The sequence below is a fragment of the Xyrauchen texanus genome, chromosome 48, assembly GCF_025860055.1.
Source record: "Xyrauchen texanus isolate HMW12.3.18 chromosome 48, RBS_HiC_50CHRs, whole genome shotgun sequence".
Taxonomy (NCBI): Eukaryota; Metazoa; Chordata; class Actinopteri; order Cypriniformes; family Catostomidae; genus Xyrauchen; species Xyrauchen texanus.
In genome coordinates, this window is record NC_068323.1 from 3,849,221 (window position 1) to 3,864,667 (window position 15,447).

At 41.2% G+C, this 15,447-nt stretch overlaps 1 long non-coding RNA gene across 7 annotated transcripts in view; it reads right to left on the bottom strand.

Annotated features, from left to right (window-relative positions):
- Positions 1-15,447, bottom strand: part of LOC127639751 (uncharacterized) — an 84,350-nt gene that overhangs the window by 37,432 nt on the left and 31,471 nt on the right. For 5 of the 7 annotated variants that reach the window (XR_007970009.1, XR_007970007.1, XR_007970008.1 and 2 more), the window contains exons 4-5: positions 10,662-10,805; positions 10,399-10,543 (exon numbers count right to left, since the gene is read on the bottom strand). The exons of the other annotated variants lie outside the window; for them this stretch is intronic. This is a non-coding gene — a long non-coding RNA (uncharacterized LOC127639751). The remainder of the gene's footprint in view (positions 1-10,398; positions 10,544-10,661; positions 10,806-15,447) is intronic. 7 annotated transcript variants of the gene reach the window in all.

Here is a 15,447-nt window from a genome sequence, read left to right on the forward strand (position 1 = left end):
ATTTTCACTGCTGCAGTTGCCAGGTGGCTGTACATTTTATGGTGCAGTAGACTGTAATGATGTTATTATTGAAATCATTGGTTGTAGTACAGAGTGAAGCAGATAATTACTTATGATCCTTTCATTCCTTCTCTCCGCTTGTGTTGAATGGTTAACAGGCAGAGGCGGTTACACAGCATATGTGTCATCTTGAACTAAAGCCACATGAAACGTATATTCTTAGTTTTATCTCCTCCACAAGATACTCAAAATTCACCATATTACATTCCTCTTTGGATTTGGAGCATTCTGTGAATTTGCACAAGCAGAGGTTTCATCAACAGATAATGAATCATTAGAGAGAAAAAGCCAAGGTTGAACAGACATGTTCATTGTCTGTGTTCCATCAATCGCAGGAAGAGAAGGCAGAAGATGTTCATTACTTTGTGCAAAATCTGCTGGTGTAGATTGAGGCAGTGATGTTCTCTTTGATATTCTAAATTCAGACAGCCATTGCTCTACATCTTCCACACAACCTTTATTGTACCGGGAAACTGAGTCAAACCATTAATTTTGCTTCAGTTGTTCTTCAACAGGAAGTAAAGGCATTACACTCTCATGCAACACCGTGACATCATCTTTCAAAAGCTTCAGTGTTTCCAACAGTGAATAAAACTTGGATGAATTTTCATCATTCTTCATGAGTTCTTTCATGGATGAAATCACATTTTTCATTTTTAATCACTTTGAATTTACGTTCCTTTTGCAGCGATTCAACTTTTGCCTCTCAAGCCTTTACAGTGAGCTTTCCATAACCTCAGCAGCCTCATCTTTCTCCATTTTGCCTCATAAAATGAAATTCAACATCACATACAGCTTCCAACAGTAATTCATCTAATCAGATGCACGACACATTGTGCAAATCACAGCGCTGCATGTCACAGCACACCTCATAAACTCAGAATTTCCAGTCCACGGGAGGGTCATGTGACCTGTGAGCATGATGGCAGCATAGTGTTGTGACTCTGCCAGCCCTACTCAATTTTCATTTATATACTTAAGCTTTTTCGCTAGTTGCTCGACATTTTGTTTTTTGTTTGAATATTGGGCATCGACAGCATGTCTTCTCGCCAAGGAAAATCATCCAGCAAGCAACCGCAGCGTGATCAAACGCACGAGGCGGATAAGATAGAGGACTCTCTCGCCGCCATGATTGCTTCTGCTATGGAGAAACAGCAGCAGTTTATTGAAGCACAGTTTAAAACTTTGCAAGATAGACTAGATACGATTCAGTCTGAGCTTTCTAGCTGCTCTAATGGGGTGAGAGAACTGCATGATCGATATTCCAGTCTGAACAGCCGGGTCGGCAAAGTGGAGAAAAATCACGACAAATCTGCCACCAGATTGACGAGCTTTGAGGAAAAGATTGCTGATTTGGAAGACCGGAGCCGTAGGGATAATGTTCGTGTCATGAATCTTCCGGAAGGCGTGGAAGCCACGAACCTCAAGGCATACATGTCTGGAGCTTTACCTGTATGGTTCCCTTCGTTGGCTGATGCTAAATCGGAGATAATGAGAGTGCATCGCATCGGCCCGCCCAACAACTCTGGCAGGCCTCGCACGGTCATGATGAAGATGCTACGCTATACAGATCGTGATTTAATTCTCCGAACTTCCAGAAAATCTCCAATCAAGGTGAATGGGAAAGATATCCGATTTGCTGCAGACTATAGCGCTTTCACTATTAACCGGCGGCGTTCCTTTTTGGAGGCTACTAATAAATCTCAGAAAATGGGCTTTCAGACCTTTTTGATGCACAGCTAAAGATAACGCGAGGTTCGACTCAGCACATTTTCAAGTCTCCTTTGGAGGTTGAAGATTTTCTCAATGGTTTGGTTACACAGGAGAATGAGGAAGGAATAACTGACATTAATTATATGTCCTAGAGGTTTTTCTCCCTTTCTTCATTAGTTCATTCTTATATATTAATTGTATAGCGCAAACGAATTGTCACAATTTACATTTGAGTGTAAACTTCTCTGTTCATTTTGTTCATTGCTAAGTTTGGTCATTAACATATTAATAATGAGTGGGGAGCGGTAACATTTTGTCTGCCGCCCTTCTCGGGGTCACGTTTTCCATAAGGTGGTTAATGGTTCACCCGATTGCTTTTTTGTTTCTTTTGTTATATTTAATTTTTTTATTATTTTCCTTTGTTAGCGGATGCCTTGTTAGAGACTTTTTTTTTGTGGGTAATTGGGTGTTCTCTTGGGTTGTGGCGACCAGGGTGGGTGGGTATTTCTCCCATTGTTGAGTGTATATTTTTTTGGTGCATTCTGTTTATTGTTTTATGCCCATTTCATTGTTTTCCTGATCTTTTTATGCTATTCTATAGCTAATTCATGGCTACAGAAATGCTGCATATAGTTAGCTGGAATACAAATGGGCTGAATGGTCCCATTAAACGTACAGCCTGTCTGGATTACTTACATAGGCAACAGGTTGATTTGGCATTTATCCAAGAATCACATTTAAGAAAATCGGATGTTCAAAGGTTTTCTAACAAGTTTTATTATGTAGCAGCCTCATCCTCAATAGATAGTAAATCAAGGGGTACTTTGGTCATGTTAAAACGAAAGCTTTCGTTTAACATTTTAGAAAGATATAGTTGTGTGGAAGGCAGAGTATCATACATTAAAACGGTTATTGCGGGTAAGAATTTAGCATTTATTTCAATTTATGCCCCTTCTCATTTTGATCCAAATTTTCTTCCTACTCTCACTACAACTTTATTGCACATACAAGATTGTTTTCTTATCATTGGTGCAGATATGAATGCGGTAGTTGATGTTTCTTTTGATCGTTCTTGCATGCAAAATTATCCAACGCAATCTTTATTATCTACTGAATTACGTAAGTTTATGTCTGATCTTAGTCTAATTGATGTATATCGCATTTTTCATCCTACAAAGAGACAGTACACCTTCTACTCTAGGTTGGATTATATACTTATATCTCATGCTGCATACTCAGAATTACACCGTGTTGATATAAAGTCTTGTCCTTTATCTGATCATAGTGTGGTCTCCGCTAAAATCTCTCTTGTGTCTGCACCTTCTAGAGCGTCACGTTGGCGTTTTAATACCACACTGTTACAAAATAAAGATTTCTGTGCAATGCTCAAAAAAGAATTGAGTTGGTTTATAGAGATAAATGCTGGTTCGGTGGACGATCCCCGCTTTCTCTGGGATGCTATTAAGGGTTGCATACGGTCTTCTTCCATTTCTTTTGCATCACAATTAAGTAAGTCTAGATTGAAGGAAATAAGCACTCTTGAGACAAAATTAAACAGGCTGGAGAATTGTCAGCAAATTTGTCACTCTGAAGATGTTCAGAAAGAAATAAATGTGATGCGTACAGAACGTAATTCATTATTACGACATAGAGCTGAGGTTTTAATGCACAAAGTTAGAAGAACTTATTACTTCAATGGTTCTAAAGCAAGTCACCTTTTAGCACTTAGATTAAGGAATGGTGAAAAGAATTAAAATATTATGGCAATTCAATCTCCTAATAGCTTGATAAGTGAACCTAAAATAGAGTGTTTAAAGATTTGTATCAGAATTTATATAGGCCGGATTTAGTTTTCAGTAAAACTTTATGCGACAAATTTTTTCAAGATTTGACTCTTACATGTCTCTCGGAAGCAGAGGGTACATCTTTAAATGTTCCTATTTCATTAGACGAGTTAAGAGATGCTCTTGTACGTATGAAGAGGGGTAGGTCTCCGAAAGGTATAGTTCCACCTGAACTATACCTTTCTTTCTGGGATGAGTTGGGACAGCCTCTGTTGAATATGATTCATTATTCTATTCGGGTGGGTGTTTTTAATAATAGTGCTAATATGGCCATTATTACTCTTCTACCTAAGCCTAATAAAGACTTGACCCAGTGCGGCAATTATAGACCATTATCTCTGTTAAACAGTGATGTGAAACTGTTCGCCAAAGTTTTAGCCTCCCGTTTAGATGCATTTATGATTAAATTGGTGCATAACGATCAGACTGGTTTCATTAAATCTCATCTTGCGGCCGATAATGTTCGCCTGTTATTGCACATCATACACGTGACTAGTGGAATGGACATACCGTGTGCAACTCTGTCTTTAGATGCTGAGAAAGCCTTTGACTGGCTTGAATGGCATTACCTTTGGTCAGTATTGGAACATCTTGGTTTAGGCAGAGATTATATTAATATGGTAAAGGTATTATACGCCAATCCCTCTGCTGTGGTCATGACAGGGGGCATCACCTCTTCAAAATTTCTATATTACGTGGGACTCGTCAGGGATGCCCTCTCTCACCACTCTTGTTTGCACTCTCTCTTGAGCCTCTTGCACAGAAAATTCGTCAACATTCTTTGGTTAGTCCTATCACATTTAATAACACTTCTCATAGAATCTCGTTATATGCAGATGACATTCTTTTATATGTTAGTAATACTGCTGTGTCTATTCATCATATTTTGTCAGTATTTAACTCTTTTAGCCAATTCTCTGGGTACAAGATTAATTGGAACAAATCCTCATTAATGCACTTAAATACTTCATCCTCTAAGTCGGTTTTACCAACTTTTATACCGATAGTAGCCAGCTTTAGATATTTGGGTGTGGATATATTTCCGTCTCTACACACAATAGCTCTGAAACATTTCCAGGGTATATATAATCGTGTAGAGATGGACTTGACTCGCTGGTCAACACTACCTTTTTCTTTACAAGCTTGGATTTCTGTCATCAAAATGGATATTTTACCTCGTGTTAATTTTTTCTCTGCTATGATACCTCTGTCTCCACCTTTAGATTTCTGGTCTAAATTGCAAAAATTGGTTTCCAAGTTCATATTGAATGGCAAGTCCCCTCGTATAAAGTATTCAACATTAAATCATTGCAAGGATGCTGGTGGACTTGCTCTTCCAGACTTTAGGCTTTATCATTGGGCTTTTACATTACGACCTCTCACGGTATGGTTAAAGCCTGGCTCTGCTGTATCTTGGCAACCAATTGAATTTAATATGGTTTTACCTTATAGATTACAGGATTTCATTTATTGTAATACTCCGTTGAAGAGCATAAAACAGCATTTTGGCCCAATAATAGCATATCACCTTTCTACCTGGCAGGCGGCTTCAAAGTATTCCCATGATGACTATAAATGGCATTCTCATTCTCCATTATTCCGTAATCATGGTCTTCTTTTAGATAATAAGCCTTTTGTTTTCTCAGACTGGAGTGATAGAGGGATTCATGTTTTGGCTGATGTTTGGGGGAACAATGGTTTACGAATGTTTAATGATTTACGTGCTGAATATAATTTACCAGGCACTTCATTTTTCTTTTATCTGCGCCTGAGATCTGCCATGCGTGCATATGGGGTTCCTTGGGGTTCTAATATTCCCTGTCTGACTTTGCATACGTTGCTTACTTCATGTGGAAATACAAGGGGTATAGTTTCATCCCTGTACATGTTGTTTCTGGAGGCTTCTTATAAAAAGTTACCAGTTGTAGATGTTTGGAGCAGAGATATTTATGGGATTGGCTCAGATGAAAGTAATGACATATGTTGGGACTCAATATGGGCTAACCTCAAACATGTCTCTAAAAACCCTAATCATCAATTGATCCATTTCAAGATGATTCATAGGATGTATCTCACAACCAGGAAGCGTCATTTAATGAAGCTTTCCACTTCTCCTGCATGTAACTTTTGCTCAAGTGGGTGTATAGGCACATACATGCACATGTTTTGGGACTGCCCTGAAGTCAACGAGTTTTGGAGACAGGTTTGACGTTGAAGGACATTTTGGAGTTTGAGGTACCATGCTGTCCGAGACTTTTGCTTCTAAGTGATGATTCCTCTTACACTCTCTCTTTAATGCAGAAAAAGTTGTTTTTCTGGGGACTTACTGCTGCTAAGAAAATGCTTGCCTTACGTTGGAAACCTCCACACTCTCTAGCGTGGACTCACTGGATGCATTCTTTCTTGGACATTGCGAACATGGAGCTCTCAGTGGCAAGGTTACATGGTGCCTCTCAGAGGACTATCTCAGCATGGCTAGATGCAATTTCAGAAATTAAGGAGCGGTTGTAAGATATATGTCTCATCTTTCTACATTTATATCTTTATTTATTGTATTTAGTATTTGATTTACACTCATCTAAGACTATTTATTCATGCTTTGTATGTACTTCTGGGAGATGGGGGGGTGGGGTCAGAACTATGTTTATTTTATTTTTACTTTTGATCTTTGTATATTAACATTCTGTAACCTAATAAAAATTTGATCACAAAAAAAGATTTTCCAGTCCACCGCAATTCATCCAAAAATCATCAGATTAACGGGAGACCTACGTCACTGCAAATTATAGCATCTCCAGTAGACAAGCAGAAAAACAGATACAAATAATAATCTGATTCACATTCCATTTCTAATGCTGTGCATCTTGTGTCCAATTTTCCTCTCTCAATCCACAACTATGCTTCAGTGAGGTGCATGAATGGAATTAATTTGAAGGTGAAGCAATTTTCTGTTGACTAATTTTAACGGCATCCAGTAGCCGTTGAGAGGCTAGGTATTGGGAGAATTTCCTTGACTCGTTTGCGACTACTCTTCCTTCTCAACGAAATTTCTTGAGTTATGTTTTATTGTGATGAGCCATAGGAAACATCCAATGCAAATACATAACATGGTCAAATATGGCCAACTGAAAGTTAGCTTTCCCACTATTCACTCCCTCCCTCCATACCAAACAACCAACAAATATGTCATAATAAAGGAATCGGAAGTGTTCACCTGTGCCCACATGACAGTAAATAACCAATGAAAAATAACAATGAATTACTGCTCCTTTGTAGCAGGAACGGCCCTGAATGTGAATGTGCGATTCCTCGTTAGACTAAAATAAAGCAAGCTGACCAAGCAAGTCTTGCTGCATGGTTAAGATGGAATCATGGTGGGGACACCAGCACAACAGCTTTCCATACTGTGGACCAGCATGCAAACACATTTATATTGACATTTCTGAATGCCTTAACAACCACAAAACAATGCCTTTTCAACCAACCAGAACACCATAGCAACCATATAACAACACACTAAAATCAAATCTGTACACCATAGAAACCACATACAGAATGCATTTAGCAGACTTTTTTATCCAAAGCTACTTAAAATAGACATGAGGAAGTCAGCAAAAGAAAATCAGCAGTGTTGGTCTTTTCGTCAGGGTTTATTTGTCATGATCAAGGACGGATTAAGAACTGAGAGAGACACCATGGAGGCCCCCCATGACGTGTCACTTAATTACTATCAACTTTATATGCTACAGGACGCTTGCCAGATTTTGAAATTGTCAGAAGAAAATTTTGGAGCAATGACATACAGGCCTATGAAATGTACTTTTTAATTATGAACCGATACAAAATCATGCGTTATTAATAGGGATGTGCATGGTATTCAAATACCAAAATCATTATTCTGTTATTCTGCATGGGTTAAGAGGTCTTCAACCTGATCTGAGTCTGATGGTACCCAACAAACCTACAGGTTTGGGTCAGTTTTTCAAGTAGGCAATAGAGTGAATTACGGGCTGTTCACAACTGCGTCTGTGCTGTTTTTAAATAGTTTTTCACCTTTTGTTTTGGTGTGCAGACAATAATTACACAAGTTAAATGCTGAATCATTTAAGAAACCAAAGCATCCTGAAGAAGTCTTATAATCTGTAGCGTTCATTGCCTCATGGAAAGTGAACCTGCCCGGGCAGAATTATGCATTTTCCATTGATTAAGAATAGGCCTACTATGTTACAAGCAGTGACAGAGATTATTTTGTTCGACTTTAATGTGATTTTATCATTTGAAGATCTATATATTGTGCTATTTAGGCTCGTAGCTCACTGTGCACTTTATTCCCTGATACCTGAGATGGTTGATCATGGATGGTTTTATGCATCCATGACAATAAACGTTCTTTATTTCCGAGTCCCGACAAATAACATTTACATTTTACATTTGCCAGATGCTTTTATCCAAAGCGAATTACAGTGCCCTTATTACAGGGACAATCCCCCCGGAGCAACCTGGAGTTAAGTGCCATGCTCAAGGACACAATGGTGGTGGCTGTGGGGATTGAACCAGCAACCTTCTGATTACCAGTTATGTGCTTTAGCCAACTACCTTTCTCTTTACCATTAAACATTAAATTCATGCTGGACTTAAGTATTTTAAAGTCTTCCATTCTGTTGCACGAATTCTATCACTTATATGAATTTAAACCATCAGCTTTATGCACAGGCAGGGTAAACTGCACCTTATCTTTGTGTTTGGAAGCGTTTTGTAAATCAGATGCTGTTCTCTGTAGTCCTTCAAATTAACGTGCTACACCTGTGAGACGCAGATTCATTGAGCATGCACTCAAGTCATTTAGAACGCATTCGGCTGACCAAATGATATTTCACATAAAGCTGACATTTACATGGATTTATAATAGAAATATCAAAATAAATATATAATTTATTCAGCACTTGGGGCAGTTTGGGTTTAGAGGCCCCTGGGCAATGGACCAGCCGACCCGGTGGTTAATCCATCCGTGGTCATGTTCCTGCCTCTTCTGTCTTGTTTTTTTCTTGTGTTGGCAGGATTGTGACATTTTCCTCCTCCCATCTCACAGGTTGTCCCATGTGCTTTTGTTTCTCTCTCTGCCTCAATTCTCACAGGTACTGCTCATGATTAGTGGCAGCACCTGTATCCTATCTCCCTTTCCTCTATTTTGTTGTGTTGAGAAGCATACAATACTTGATGTTCAATTCATAGTAATTGCTAACTATAACGCATTAATGTGGAACTCCACCACTAGGGACTCTAGTGAGAAATTGTGTTGAGTAATGTGAAGAAGAAGAATAAGTTTGATGTGTACACCGCATAGAGTGTGTTCTGTTTAAGGGTTAAAACACCACAAATTGGCGACGAGGATGAGCACTTCAGTGCCGAGCCCATCCCCGTTTCTTCCTGTTAGTGGGGAGCCACTAATTCCATTTGAAACATGGCAGAAAATCGTCCATAATTACATGATAGTCATCCAGGCAACCGGAGATGCATGGCCGGAGGGACGCAGACGAGCAGTCTTGCTGCATTGCTTGGGGACGGAAGTCCAGCGCCTGTTTTATACTCTGCCAGACCAAGGTACTAATTTTGATGAAGCAATGGCTGCACTTCAGAAACACTTTGTGCCTAAAGTTAACGTAGTCGCATGCTGACACACGTTTAGACAACGAGTGCAAAGAGCGGATGAGACTTCAAGAGCATTAGCAGCACCATGTGCATTCGGGCAAATGGAGAGTGAAATGCTCCGTGATCAGTTGATCGCAAATGCGTCGTTGACTGCAGTAAAGGACAAATTACTGTTGGAGGACGACCTCACTCTAGAGAAAGTGATTACAATCGCCTGTCAAATGGAAGCTGCTGTTAAAATTCGTCGTTACACTGTAATTCCACTGCTACTGTCATGAAGTCGGTACAAGCCATTAGTATGGATACTAAGTATGGCAGAGGGGGAAAGGGTGCATGTTCAACTAAGCAGTCAAAAGCTGCTCAGAGACGATCGGAGGATCGAAAACAAACAACGACCGGTCAGCAATGTCGACAATGCTTCAGATGTGGATCGAACAAACATCTGGCAAATGATTAAAAACTGCCCTGCTGCTAAAGCAACATGCAGACAGTGTTGGAAAAAAGGACACTTTGCTAGAGTGTGTAAAGCAGCAGTGAGTGAAGTAAGAGAGGTGGTAGTTCCAGACGTGACCGTGCTCTGTGTGGATAATGTAAAACAAGCTGTTACAGCCAATGATAAGATCACCTGTGAAGTGAATATTGAAGCACCAGGAGGTCAGAAACAAAAGTTACAACTGGTTGTAGATACGGGCGCATCAGTTTCCATACTTCCAGAAGATGTGTATAAGAAACACTTCTCACAATGCACCCTGAGTAAGCCCAAAATTAAACTTGTCACTTATGCAAAAGAGAACCTACCAGTTATTGGCTGATTAACCGCATTAGTGGGTGTACCAACAAATGACAATGTAGTTCCAGCTACTTTTTATGTAGTGACAGCAGGATCTCCCTTGCTAGGATTAGATTTAATAAGACTGCTGAACCTGGATATTGTAAGCGGAAAAGTAAGGTACATAGACAATGAATGTGGAATCTCACCTGCACCTCTTCATATGACTCAGCATTCCACAAGCCCTGTGTACACAGTATCACCTGTATCTGCTACTCACCTTGGATGTGTGAAAGGATTCATCCACATAGTGCAAGTTAATTCAACAGTGACACCAGTGCGTAAAAAAATTGAGAAGCTTACCTCTCAGCATCCATAAGGAGGTGTCCACTGAGCTTAATCGTCTCCTTAGAGCGGGCATAATTGAACCAGTTGATGCTTCAAAATGGGTTAGTCCGTTGGTGGTGGTACGCAAGCGTGATGGACACATTAGACTTTGTGTAGATCTCTGTGAACCCAAAGAGAGTGTGATTATGGATTGCTACCCATTACCTCACATGGATGATTTGTTTACAGAAATTGCAGGTGCTTCACATTACAGTCAAATTGATCTGAGCTCTGCTTACCACCAGCTGCTTCTCCATCCTGACAGTGGTAACCTGACTGCGTTCATAACACATGAAGGCCTTTTCCGATTCACTCGGGTTTCGTTTGGACTAGCTTCAGCGCTGTCAGCCTTCCTAAAAATGATGCAAACGGTCCTAAAGGGGCTGGAAGGGGTAAATAATTACTTAGATGACATTATAGTGTATGGTAATTGTAATTAGGCCCATGATAAGCACCTCCAAGATGTTCATCAAAGGCTAGACGAGGCTGGCTTGCAGATTAACTTTGATAAAAGCTCCTTCAACCAAGCAAGCATTCCGTTTCTGGGTCATGTAATTTCTAAAGAAGGATTACATCCCAGCCCAGACCACCTTACTGCCATTTCAGAAGCACCTCGACCTACAGATATGGTAGCTTTACGTTTGTTCCTAGGGCTCACTTCATGGTTCAACAAATTTCTCCCAGGCTACGCTACTGTGGTTGAGCCGCTGAGGCAGATGCTAAGAGCTGATGCAAAAACGCCACTACAGTGGAGTAAAGAGACAGTTGATAGCTTTAATACGCTTAAGAGAATGCTGCTGGAGAGCCCTGTTCTTTCTATTTATGATCCTTCCCTTCCCACATTCATTACTACAGATGCCCCAGATTACGGCCTTGGGGCTGTTCTGAACACAGCTACATCCTGATGGTGTCGAACATGTGGTAGCCTTTGCATCCAGGACGCTATCAACGTCTGAGAGGAAATACTCTACTGTGGAGGAGGAGGCGCTTGCGTGTGTTTGGACGGTGGAAAAGTGGAGAACGTATGTGTGGGGACATCGTTTCAATCTAAGAACTGATCATCAGGCCCTTACTACTCTTCTCTCCACAAAGGGCATGAATAGAGCAGGCATGAGGGTAGCTCATTGGTCTGCTAGGCTCCTGTGTTCCAGTATGATGTACAGTACCATCCAGGTAGTAAAAACTGTGTAGCGGATTGTCTCTCCCATATGCTATTGAGCCACACAGACACCACTGTATCCATTGAACAGGATTTGATTTCTGAAATCGCAGAAATTCAGACCTTCCTGACTGCGTTGCCACTAGTGTACCTTAAAGCTGAATGCGAGGACTGTCCAGAGCTGTCTCAGTTATGTCAGACAATTCAGACAGGTAGGCCCAAACTGCAAAAGTCTGTCTCCAGTGACTTATGTCCATACTTCCCGATTAGACATGAGCTGGCTGTTGAATCTCAGTTGATTTTCAGAAGGAATCGGTTGATTGTTCCTATTGCACTGCGGGAACGCCTCATCCACCTGGCACACGAGGGACATCAAGGCCTGGTGCGAACCAAACAGCGTCTGAGAGAACTGTATTGGTGGCCGCGAATGGACGATCTTGTTCACACAATCCTATCCGCATGTGTGACCTGCCAGGCCAGTGATAAATCGGCCAAAACATTTACAGCTCCATTGCAGCCAGTGGAGTTCCCAAAAGGCCCATTTCAACATGTTGCTATTGATATAGTAGGACCGTTCGAAAAGGGAGCTACTGACTGTATGTTTGCAATAACATTGATTGACTATTTCAGAAAATGGCCAGAAGTTGGTTTTGCTTCATCAGTAACAACAGAGACTGTTCTGAAATTTCTGACCACTATCTTTGCTTGAGAAGGAAACCCCTGCACCATCACGACAGACAATGGGCCGCAGTTCACTTCATCTGAATTTGCTGCTTTTGTGAAAACACAGGGAATAAAGCACATAAAGACCAGTGTTTATCACCCTCAAGCTAATGGGGCCATTGAACGGTTCAACAGGGTGCTTAAAGAGTGCCTTCAAGCAGCTGAAGTGGCTCGTAAGCCCTGGAAATCTGCAGTCCTGACCATGCTGAAGAGCTATCGAGCGACACCCCATGCTACAACGGGTGAGACCCCTTTTCTGCTCTTGAGAGGCTGACCTATGAGGACGAAGCTGAATGTTCTTCTGCCTGAGGATAGCCCTGATCAATTTACTCCGGTCAGAGCTCGTGTGACACAAAGACAGAACAAAAGTAAACAATACACCGATCGTAAAAGAGGATCTAAATTTCTTCAAATTGCGGTTGGAGATAAGGTGAGAGTGAGAAAGCCTTTTCACGTGAAAAAAGGAAATAGGACTGAGTACTTTCATCTTAAGTGATGGGAAAAGATGGAATTCAGTACGTCTTTCATTATGCCCAGAAAGAGAGGAAATCTCTGCACAGGATGAAATACCTGAAGGAGGCTGTACAATCGAGAACACTGCTGTGAGTTTGAATAGGGATTTAAGACAGAGACGACCACCTTTGTGGACTCAAGACTATGTGTTGGAGTAATGTGTCTGAAGAGAAAGAAATTAGTCAGACCAAGAGGATATGTAAAGGGTGTAAGCGGATCGCTGCCCTATCTAAAAAAAAAAAAAAACATTGAATGTACACTGAATCCTGAAATGTTTGATGAATGTTATTCTGTTATGTTAAAAGTATAAAAGTGTACTAGAAGCTTTCATTATGCTCCTTTGAAATGCCTATTCGAAATTGACTGTTGTTTGAATGCATAAGAGGTCATGTGAATATGCTTCTTTGAGATAAGTTATTGTTTGAGTAAATAAGATTTGAATAAGGTAACGATCTTAAAAGAGTAGAAATTATGTTTGAGTAACGGGGGAGATGTTGTGTTGAGAAGCATACAATACTTGATGTTCAATTCATAGTAATTGCTAACTATAACACATTAATGTGGAACTCCACCACTAGGGACTCTTGTGAGAAAATGTGTTGAGTAATGTGAAGAAAAAGAATAAAGTTTGATGTGTACACCGCATGGAGTGTGTTCTGTTAAAGGGTAAAAACACCACATATTTATTCTCTCCTTTGTCTTGTCTTCCCTGCTAGATTTTTGTGTATACTCTCCAGTTTTGTCCATGTGAGTTTCTGTTTGTTCCTGTTCTTAGTTAGTTTGTTAATTATCTTTCTTACCTTGTCTTTTCTGTTTTTTCTTGCCCCGTGAGTTTTTTTTTTTTTTGCATTTTAGTTTTGTTAGTTTTCTGTTATTTTTCATGTGCTTACATTCTTGAATTTGTTTCCCTCCATTGTGAGGTTTTGTATGTATTCTGTTTTTATTTTTATTAAAGCCCAGTTCTTTGCCTTCCTGCAATTTGGGTCTTTCCTCAAATTCAGTGACTTTTAATAACCAAAACTTGTTTATTAGAGCGAATCTACATGCTGCAAGTATCTGTGTAATTTGAAAAGTACATCAAAGTGATAAATATTTTTTTGACAGTTGAAGGAAAAGTCTAAAGTTCAGACACTAAATCCAAAGGAGAACATATGAATATCTGTAGATCCACATGTCAGGTCAAACATCATTACAGAGCTGATCTTGAGTTACACACATTGATATCATTTTTGTGGGACATTGTAGATTTTTAGCACTCTGATGCTAAAATAAATAATCTATATGCATCTATCTATCTTTAGATTTTAGTTCCCCTTCTGTCACTCACTCGACGTTGTGTCGATGTAGTGACACTAGGGGTCTCTATTGAGAGTCTCGGTTACCTCTTATCTTTGAGAAAAGGCCAATGAGAATTGGCGAACATAATTTGCATGACCCTCCCCCGGACATATGGGTATAAAAGGAGGAAAACATGCGTCAGTTCAGGCAGATTTTTTCTTCGGAGCAGAACGGTTGTGTTTCAGCGAGCTGAGTAAAACCCACTGCTGTTCCACACACCTCTAAAGAGCATATGCTGTTGGAAATACGGCGCATTTCAGCTGCTTTTCTCTTCTTCTGCACGCCTGAGCGCTTTGACTCTAAAAGTGTATATATTTCTCTAAAATAGTAAACACATTGATGTTGAACGTCTTTTTAAAGATGCGTCTTTTTCAAAGTCCTGGTCCTGGTCCTGATGTGCTGCAGGAACTGCACTTGGTGACCGACCTCGCCCTCCGGGCCACGAAGGTCACAGCTCATGCACTGGCCATCCTCGTGGTCCAGGAACGCCATCTGTGGCTGAATTTGGTCGAGATGCGGGACCCCAACAAGGCTCAGGGAGAGAGAGACGTCTGCCATGGAGCTGGTATCCAGATGACTCCATTCTCTGGTGGAGGGCTGGCTAGATAATCTTTTGTTTTCTTTGCTTGTCGCAACCCCAATGGGCTGCGGTACCCATGTTGTCGCAAAGCAGTTTCCTCACTTCCTGGGTCACTTAGCCAGTGCTCACAACTGCCGTTCTCACGGCGATCAGATACCGAGCACTTACAGTCGGGCCCCCATGAACGTGGACCCTCCACCTTCACGTGCCCAACCTCCTCCTCAATCGCCTACCTGCCCCAGGCTGGGTACGCGGAGCAAGGTTAGTGCTTCAAGCTTCTCCTCACCACAACCACCTCGGAACGAGGCAACGCTCCCCGACGCAGCTCCCGCCCACCGCGAGGCCCCACCTCCAGGTATGTCACATGTGATCATCCCCTTAGTGCCCCTCACCCAGAGCTTGGACGCGTGGCTTACGCTTTCCAACCCATCACGGTGACTGGCCAGGACCATCCGACTCGGCTAAACCATTCAGTTCGTCAGGCACCCACCCCGTTTCAGCAACGTCTGCATTACCTTGGTGCAGAATGAAAACGCCTCCACCCTGCGTGCGAAGATCACAACTCTTCTGTGCAAGGACCCAACAGAGCCTGTCCCTCCAGCTGAGATGGAAAAGGGTTTCTATGGCCCTTACTCCATCGTACCCAAGAAAGGCGGAGGGTTGTGGACAATCTTGGACCTGCGAGTTCTGAACCGGGCCTTGCACAGACTCC